Here is a 10416-nt window from a genome sequence, read left to right as displayed (position 1 = left end):
AAACTCAACCAGATTCTTTACTATTCGAAATGGAGAAAAAATCTGAAAATGTAGTGATCATAATTCATTTGTTCAACGATAATTACTGGGCTCCTGGGATGTACCAGGGCCTGTTCTAGAACTGGAAATACATAGCAAACATGGAAAAAGAGGCTCCTTTTCTCTTGGGCATAGGGCTGGTTATGGCAGGACCAAACATAAAAAACAGCACACTATTTTCAAGTAATGCTAGGAGACGAAATAAAACAGGGTAGTAATGTAGAAAGTGTTTAAACAATGAGGTTCAGGAAGGCCCCTCTGAGAAGGCGGCATTTGTGCTGCTAGCTGAATTAGGAGAAGACGCAAGCTATTAAAACATATGGTAGAAGGGTATCCATGTATGGGGAACAGCAGATGCCAGGGCCTGCTGTGGGTTTCAGCTTTGACTCTGAGGAAAAGAAAGACAGGACTGGCTGGAGTGAAGTGAGATGAAGCTGGAAAAGCCAAAGCCAGGTCATGGTGAGCCTTGCATGACATAGAAAAGACACTGGATGTTATTGTAAGTGCAATGGGAAACCATCAGAAAATGTAAGCAGGGGGAGGGAATAATCTTATATTCATTTATAAAATAAAACCTGGCTGTGAGAAGAATGGACAGGAGGTAGCATGGTGGGAGAAGTGTGGGCAAAGGAGTTGGTAAAATCTTATTCATTATTTTAAGCCCAGGTCAAAATGAAGCAGAGACTTAACTTCTGTGTTCCCAGAGTCTTTCTTATAACTGCACTTCCATTATGGGTGAACATAGACTATCTCTTCTATGCCAAGTGGAGGGAAGACTGGATAATGGCTCAGTGCCCTTCATTCTGGCACAGATCTCAGAACATAGCTGACGCTTAGGTAGTGCTTGCTGAATTGAAGTGACCCAGATGAAGAGAATGACATACTCATCTGAATTTATTGACTACAGCACCTTCTTAATGCAATAGGTAACTAACTGATGGTTGAAAATAAAGAGTAATATTTCCAGATGTAGATAGAATTTCCTAATAATATTGAAATCTATCTAGTTGTTATCTTAAATGCCAAATGAAATCCTGGACATACTGAGGGAAAGTCCCCAATTCTTGAATTTGTGTTCCTATTAAGTATTATTTTGAAATAAACTCTTTCTTGGTCTATATTTAGATAACATTTATTGATATGAACCACATATCAATAAATGTTAGGCTCATTCATCACTGGTTTTCATTTTTAAAAAAATAGTTTAAATTTTTTCATCATGAGATTTTGTTAATCAAATCTAGAGGAGTCAATTTGTAAAAAGCTTGGTTTGAGTACTGTAATATTTTAAGAATCTTCATCAAAAAACAAATATTACCTTCTACTCTCTGGGCCTGAATTTATAAATTCCTTTGATAAGCTATGAAGTAAAAAATTCAGAAGTCCAAGTGTTAGAAATCATTCAGGAGGTTTTTCGACAACAACAACAAAAACATTTTATTTTTACTTTTTTTCCAAAAATAATTTTAAATAAAAATTAAATATTGCTGCTCTGATTTCTCTCTAATGGAGTTTCTTTTATTTCTGACGACCAGTCGAAATCCCCCTTCTTAGTAGGAGCATGCATACAGGTTCAGGCATAGCCAGGTTTTGTGGTATGACGTAATGTGTGCTTCCAAGAAGTGAGGTGGATTGACTCCCTCTTTGAACATCGAATTAAATTGATACTGATGACATCTAATTATAACTTTTTTCCCTTATTTGGGGCGCTGAGAATCGTGCTTCTCCATTCTCTAATATAAATACTATCAAGTATATTACATGCGTAATTTCTCCAAACTGAAATTAGAAATATATGCATATTGTAAAATAGTCCTTGCTTATACTTCTTCCTTTGGCATAATTCGTCAAATCAATTAGGTTCTCAAAGGACTATAATGTAGAAAATCTATGATCAGTTTATACGTCTCATCATTTCCCAATGAAAGAAAAATTATCATATGAAAAACGGCCATGCCCTTCTCCCCAAATAAACTTTACATTTAGGGTTTTTCCAACTAAGGTCTTTTGGCGCAAGGAAAGAAATATAGCATGTAAGACATAATCTCATGAAGGGCAATTTGATTTATCAATACCATCTTTTAATGTGCTTGCTTATAAATTACCTTATAAAAACTCGACATAATAATGTTAATTTGAAATCCCAGATGTCTAACAAAAACTTCAACATATCTTCTCTCTTGAAATATCTTGGGCACCAATAGCATAATTTTTATCATGAGGCTTCTCATTGACTATAGTTGGACTATGTTATTTTAATGTTGTTCTTATTCAAGGTATAGGAGGAAAGTAGAGCTTTTTCAATGTTAATTAGTGCTGCATGTATAAAAATGAACAATAGACTTAACAAATGGGTCATTTTTTCAGCCTCTGAGGAAAAATGAGCTGATACGGAGTTTCTGGGGAATTCTGATGCTGTTGTTGTGAAGTTCCCCTATTTGTCAGTGCAAAATGTAAGAAGAATCAAAAAGAGCAACTTTCCCATTTTGCATCTAGGGAATACACAGCACTAGAAGCAAGACCAGATTAAGTAGGATATTTAAAGAATAATTAATTCTGTATTTAAGGAATATAAAGTATTCTCAAGTTCACGATACTGTTATATGCTAATTAACACAGTCCTTGTGACCAGTGACAACTCCAGAATGTTTGTGCAGAAGGACTTTTGAAGCTGCATTTAAATAGCAAGCAGTGTGTCTTTTAGTAGGCTAGTTTATAGTTGGCTGGTAAGTGGAGGTGGGCGGTTATTTTAATCAGGGTCCTCCAAAGGAACAGATTCAAAAGGAGTTATGTGTGCATGTATGCACACATAGATGTGTGTGTGTGTGTAGAGATTTATTATAAGGAATTGACTTCCATGATTATAGAAGGTGAGAAGTTCCAAGATCTCTAGAGAGCCAAGAGAACAAATGGTATTGCTTGAGTCTGCGTCCAATGGCCTGAGAAACAGGAGAATAGTGGTATAAGTTTCAGTCCAAGTCTGAGTCTGAGTCTAGTCTGAAGAGAGAAGAATACCGATGTCCGAACTTGAAGACAGTCAGGTAGAGAGAGTGCATTCTCCCTTCATCAGGCTTTTTGTTCTATTCAGAACTTCAATGGATTGAGTGAAGCCCACCCACACTGGGGAGCACAATCTGCTTTACTCACACTACTGATTCAAAAGTTGATCGCAGATAGAAATACCCTCACAGACACATGAGAATAATGTTTAACCAAATATCTGGGCACCTCATGGCCCAGTCAAGTTGACACATCAAATTAACCATCACAGTGGAATCTGATGAAAATAATGTCCCCTTGGTGTGGTCATGACTGTGACAAGTGAAATTAACTAATCTCTCAAAATCACAGTCTTCTCACCTGTAAAATGGAGATAATCCAGCAAACTCTGTCATAATTCTGTAAGTGGGATCCAAAAAAATCAATCATGTAAACTTCAGGGCTATATTATGAAGTGACTACTGAACCAAAACAGCTAACCCACCTGGAATTCCTGGGTCTGGGGATGACCTACCTATCATATTATACATTAATTTGTGTTATCACGAAACTTTATTGCCAAAGTACTTATTTCGTAAAGTTGTTTGGAAGACTAAATGAGATGATGCACGTAAACCACTCAGAACCACCTGGCGCAGAAAAAACTGATCAACACAAATTATTTTTCCTTCTTTATCTCCTTTTCTTCTCTTCCATCTCTTCTTCCTTTTTCTCAGACTTCTGATTCTTATTCTTCTACAACATCAATGAACATCTTTCTAGAAACACCTCATCACTTTCCATCATTCTAGAAACACCTTATCACTTTGTTTTAACCCCACATTCTGATCAATCTTTAAATGTCCAAAATCTCCTCTGTTTCTTTAGAGGACTTCTACTCAGTGCTGTTCTTTAATTGATAAAATTCCTCAGGATCCCATTCTTGGCATACTCACCCCAGAACAGCTCTCAATGTTTGTAGTTTCAACTACCACCTGGGCACTGAAATTCCCAGCCAATGTTTCCAGCCAAGACTCATTCCTTCAACAAATCTAAAAGTGAACTAATTATTGACTGCTCAAAATTTAATTCTTATATAGACCCCTGTGTCTCTTTGCCAATCATCCACCAAATTCTGTTTGTTTTATTTCAGTCTGTGCCTACCTCTCTGACGTTGTTTTGGCTGCCAAAGTCGGGACTTTTTCTGCTCTTTATTGGGCATGAGAGCAACCTAACTAAAATGAAAACTTAAACATGGTTCTCTTCTGCTTGACACACTTTAATGACAACAGCAAAGCTTTTACACATGACCTACAGGTCTCCCTTTAATGTGGCTAATGCTCACCTCTCCAGCTTCTTTCTCAAGCACTTCTGTCTAAGCATTTTGTGATTCATAAGCTTTGGCTCTTATTATTCTACTTGTACACCAAGTATTTGCTCCTCTTATTCCTTTTGCTCAAAACGTCTACCTTCTCTGACATAACCTTTTCCTGACTAACTCTTATCAAGTCTTTGGATAGCTTAGAAGTCATACTTCAGAAAGACTTTCCTTACACCTTCAGTCTGATGAAGGTGTTTTTCCTTTTTGCTAATAAATACTTTACCCCATTGCTATTGCATTTAGATTTCCCAGTGTCATAGTCAGCTTGCTCTGCTATGACAAAATACCATGAACTGGTTGCTAAAAAACAAGAATTTATTTCTCAAATTTCTGGAAGCTTGGAAGTCTAATATCAAAATGCAGATCAATTTAGTGCCTGGTGAAGGCCCTGTTCCTTATTGCAGATTATTAACTTTTTGTATCCTTACATGATGGACAGAGAACAGAGAGAGCCAGAGCAAGCTCTCATGTCTCTTCACATGGGAGCACAAATCCCATTCACGAGAACGCCACCATCATGATCTAATCATCTCCCCAAGGTTCTAAATCCTAATACCATTACATTGAGGGTTAAGATTTAGAAATATGAATTTGGGCGAGGGGGTGGAGAACAAACATTGTCCATAATACTCACTAAACCAGGAGCAGTTTGATCGGGGCTAAAACTTACCCTCATTCTCTATAAATTCCCATTTCTGATATGAGTTGCTCAATAAATGTTTTGGCTGTGTCAATGAAATTAATGCAAATGAATCCTAAAATTTCCAGCAGTCTCTTTTGATTTGTCAAGTATGACGAGATTAGAGAAAAGATTGTCCCAAGCTTTCAGAAATTTACTTATTATATTGTTTATCAACATTCCAGAAACTTAAAAGACAGATTAGAAAACAAAACAAAACAAAATTAGCAAAAAAGAAATAAAAATTCAAATTATGTATGTTTAATAAATGTGTTTATGCAAATAAATTTGACAAATATATACTGTAATAATTTCAAATAATGTCATAATTATTAAGAAATTATTATTTTGTGCATGCCCAAAAGTAAAGAAATTAATTTCTGCTTAACCTCCTAAGGATGCCTCTCACAATTCAGTCCAGGACTCAGACTTAAAGCTTAAAGGTTGTAAAATGTAGTGCTCAATTCATTTTAATTCAATTCACTTCAAGAAATATTTATGAACTGCCTGTAAGAACTGAGTTAGATCTTTTTAAGAACAACATGATGATTAAAATATAGTCTCTGCCCTTGAGATGTGTACATCATGGTAGGGATGCTTGGACTAGTATACACATATCTGTAGCATAAAGCACAATAAGCTAAGCCACGATAGTGCTTTAAATAACATGTCATAGAAAATCAGAGGGAGCAGACTGAATTAATAGGGTTAGAAAGGACTTTAAGGAAAAGCTAGAATGAATTCCTAAGAACAAGATATATCAAAGAACATGTAGCTTATTGTTCTGAGTTTTATTTGGGGTTGTTATATATGGAAGTCATAGACAAAATAAATCTTAATTGTGTGTGGTAATAGCAAACAGACCCAGATTTTAACCTTGTTTTTACACTTAATAGGTTGTGTGATTTAAGAAAGTAACTGTCTCTAAGTTTTTTTCCTAATTTTTAAAGTGATGAAAATATTACCTGCCTGCGGTGTTATTGTGATGACTACAAATGAATATGTTTAGCACTCAGGAGACAGGATTTGAAGATAGGTGTTTTAGTAATTGATGGAACAATTGTACCTCAGAGTATTTATTAATGGATGAGCTTCATTCGAAAAAACAAAAACAAAAACAAAAAACAGGATCTAAAAACTTGCCACATTTGAGTTTATTTTGTTCTACATTTTTATTGTAGTTTGGTTATGAAGTTTGCAGACAACCAAGGTGATTACTAGCAATTGATTCCAAGAATTTTAGAAGTGGAAAGGATCTTATAAACCATTTTATTCAGCATCCTTATTGTAGAATTAAGAAAGCTGAATTCGAGATGGCAGACAGGGCTATCCAGCGTGTCGTATCTGAGATATTGGTGCTGGGTCTCGAAATTCGGAGATGTGTTACAGTGACTCAAGGAGGAATATTAGTCTCTTGTTCGGTATGTGGAAAACAAGAATGTGGACAATGATTGGTTCTGGCTGGAGTCTGACAAGGAAGAGATTCGGTGCTTTGGACAATGCTGGTACACCATGACCTCCTCAAATACGAGTTTGACATGGAGTATGACATTCCTATCACATGTCCCACTACTGCTCCGGAAATGGCAGTCCCTGAATCATGTGGAAAAACAGCAAAGATGTAGAAGGGTTGCAATTCATCTCATGGCTGTGAGGCTGGGTCCAGAGCTAGCAGTGGAAATCCCCAGTCTGATTCAGAAGGGCGTGGTTAAGCATAAAGAGAAATGCAATCAGTAAAGGAGCAGGTCACTGAAGCAGTATAGAGGGACCTTGATAGGCAATGTTTCTGTTTTCCTGTATATCACTCTTTTTACTCATCTAACTGTTCCTCCCACACCCCTTCACCCATTATTGCACCTGAGTAGCTGCAGCAGGCATTGCTGAAAACAAGCAAACAAAACAGTATTACTATTGAATTTCTAAATTAAGCTGCATGGGGAGGGGAAAGACTTAGGCTTTGGAAAAACAAAAGACAATTTATATCCCTTCCCCAGGTGGAGCAGTGTGAGATCCTGGATTGATAGGGGGTGACTGAAAATGGGTACATAGTCTTTTTTGTTGCTGGTGATAACTTGTCAATAAAAGCTGTTTTCTCTGGTTAAAAAAAAAAGGAAAGAACACTGAGTTTATTTTAAAATGTTCATTTAGCATCTATTTTTAATGAGACAACAAACTCTCATTGCATTTGAGGTAATATTTTGTATTAATTATAAAATGTAATCATCTCTATTTGGCAATATCTCCACTATCACAGGAGAAATTGGTACCACATTTTTAGAAAAAGTGAAAAGTTCAAGACACCCATCTGAGGCCATCATGATGAAAGAAGGCCTGAAAAAGTGGTTGTAGACCTTGTTGAAGGAACTAAAGTGTAAAAGAAAAAAAAGATCACGTAGTTATAACACATATTCATATATACTTTAATGGCAATTGTGTGGCAAATCTTCCATACTACTTTAGAAGAAAGTATACGAGCCCATGTGAAGACATTAGAAAAAAGAGATTTTTAGTTTAAAATAAGAATGACTCTTCTAAACATTAGCACAGTTCAAAAGTATCTGCCTCACACAATTATTGAAGTAGACTATCTGCTAGACCACCTTCCAATTTCTTAACAGCCTCAGATTCTCTGAATTTGCAAAATGATAATTATGGGATTAATTATCCACAATACAAAAGGATTTATTTGTCGTTCTCTGTTCTTACATTTCTAATATGAATTCATCAAAATAAGTATGATTTACAAGTTATCCTTAGAATTTGTTATCTCACAAATTTCTTTTAAGGCTCCAGTTATAGTTATATTTAAATGAAATTAACTTCTCAATGATGACCAGCTCACACTTCACTTTTATTTTTTTAGGTTTGAAATATGGCCTTCTTTTATTCTCTGGACTGTAATGCCATACTGTGAAAGAAGAAAACATAAGTATCAACAATCATTACCAAATGAGAATGAGAATTTTAGAAATTGCATGTCATTTTTGTTTTGAATGGAGAGATTATTTTATTTTGGTTACCAATATGATGAAATGGACATGAGGTATCAGGAAATAAATTAGGTAGGAATCACTTTAGATACAAAATATAGCATGAAAAATGAAGACAAGTAAAAATATCAGATGGAGAATGTAAAAAGAAAGTTATGTATAAAAATCAATGAATACTGACATTATTTATGGAAGAAAATTGAAGAGTATTGACATTATTTTCCAATATCTGATGGTTTCAGAGATTCAGAAACTTTGAATTCTGACATTAGTATTATAAATTATAGAGTGACCATTGGATTAAATTGATAAATATTTCTGAACATTTTTTTTTTTATGTTTAAGGTGAGGAAAATGAAGTAACTCAGGGCTATCTGGGGGGCTCACAAATAATTATTGTGAGGTAGTTAATCAAAGAAAATATAAATGTCTTACCTTGTAATAATAATTTTGTGCAAAAAAAGAGGGTTTCAGTTTTTAAAAAAGAAAGAAAAATCTAGGCTTTTCTCCAAGTGCTTCATTTTACACTGTCAGATTGGTTTGGCTATTTGTCAGAGAATCTTTTGAGACATTATATCTCATATCAGAACTGTCTTGGAGAATAATTGTTTGCTTTGGGGTCTTATGGCAGTAATTCTAAAATCTCTGGAGGCAAGGTTATTTACAGAATATAGTGAGAAAATTTGGGACATTGCTTAAAACAAAGACAGTATCTTCAAATAACTTTTACTAAGCACATCTAATATTTGCTATAAAATGTATAGTCAATATCAGAAGCTGCCATTAAATTTCATATTTATATTATCAAGAGTTAATTTCAATAAGAGAGAGCAGAAGGAATATCTATAACAAGAATGCTCTGAAGATATTGTACTTTTAACTTGATATATACCTTAAAATTAAAAGAGAAGTAAAAACGGCATCTCTAATACAGCACCTTGTGCAATATCAAGTACTCCTCTGGTATTCAATAAGTGTTTGTTAAATGAAGGACCCAATTGATCAATCATACTGAATCAATAAATAGATCGATATCAGAATTAGAATACAAAATGTTCTAATTACTCGAGAATGGTAAACAGAGGGTATGAAAATTTTCATTTGGTGATCAGAAATGTATATTTCTATCATCAGCTTTTAAAAATGTACATTTTATCACTAGTAATAAGCTATAAGACAAGAGGCTTATTACCATGCATAGAAACCAGTATTACCATTAGATACTTAGTGTGCCATGTTGATCTCAGTTTGAGACGATCTGAAAATCTAAAAATAAAAGGAAATTGAAGATATGTTCAAATTGGCTCACTGATAATGAGACAATTGCAAATCATCACAAATATGATTTATGGTCAGATTACAAAACAAAAAAATTCTGTCCACGTTTGCGATATTTTAGTTCCCTTTATGCCCCATGTAAGACAGGCTACATCTCAGATATGAGCAGATTCTCTACTTAGTGAAAATCAATAAAACGTAAAGCATTGTGTGTATCACAGAGAAACTGATTCTTTAGATATTGAAATCAGCCTTATAAGGAGAGTATATATTTTATCAATTAAATTCAAAGATGACTAAATAAAAAATTTTTAAATATCCTTTAAATTTAGGGTTTGGTTTCACCCCACCCTTCCCCCATAAAAGTCCATGGACTTTTATTGCAGATGAACTAAACATAGCTCTCAAAGACAAAATATATACAAAAGCACAATCTTTTAATATAGGCTTCTTACTAATGCAGGTGCAGCCACCAATTTTACAAGATTCTTATTAATGAATGTAGAAGAACAGGATAAATGATGAGAGTTTAATTTATTTTGGAAGTAATGGTTTGTACAGTAATTATCAAGAAGCAACCACTTGTCAAATGGAATCAGTAACAAGTGCAGTTGGGAGAGGTTTTCTGCTACACAGGCATTGTGAAATGTTTTACTTTGCAATGAGAACGTAAACTCTCTGACAATAGTTTATGTTGCTTAAAAAAAAAGTAAGTCAATTATATGTGAGAAACTATATGTGCTAGCATGTTTGTGAAGATTAATTTTATTCTAAACTGTTTCTCTTTGTAACAAGAACATAAAAGTTCTCCATGATAGATGGTATTTAACATATTTTAACTTTATTCAATTCTTCATTCAACCTTTTCCTTTCGGGATTTGACCTTGGCCTACAAATACTGACTCAGGTGAGTGGGCAGGAAAGATGGAGAGTCATAGAGTCCAGGGAGCATATTCAGGGAGGCAGCTCCTTGGCAGATAAGCCTAACAAAAACTCAAGTAGATTATCAAGAAATGTATAACATCTCAGTGGCAGAGAGTGAGAGGCATTTCAGAGAGATTCTAGGGACA

The 10416-nt window shown here is 34.7% G+C and overlaps 1 pseudogene; it reads left to right on the top strand.

Annotated features, from left to right (window-relative positions):
* Positions 1 to 6391: 6391 nt before the first annotated feature.
* Positions 6392 to 6815, top strand: LOC112470261 (annotated as a pseudogene).
* The last annotated feature ends 3601 nt before the right edge of the window (positions 6816 to 10416 follow it).

This window comes from Pteropus alecto, unplaced genomic scaffold (assembly GCF_000325575.1).
Source record: "Pteropus alecto unplaced genomic scaffold, ASM32557v1 scaffold3, whole genome shotgun sequence".
NCBI lineage: Eukaryota > Metazoa > Chordata > Mammalia > Chiroptera > Pteropodidae > Pteropus > Pteropus alecto.
This window is presented reverse-complemented; position numbering and strand designations above follow the sequence as displayed.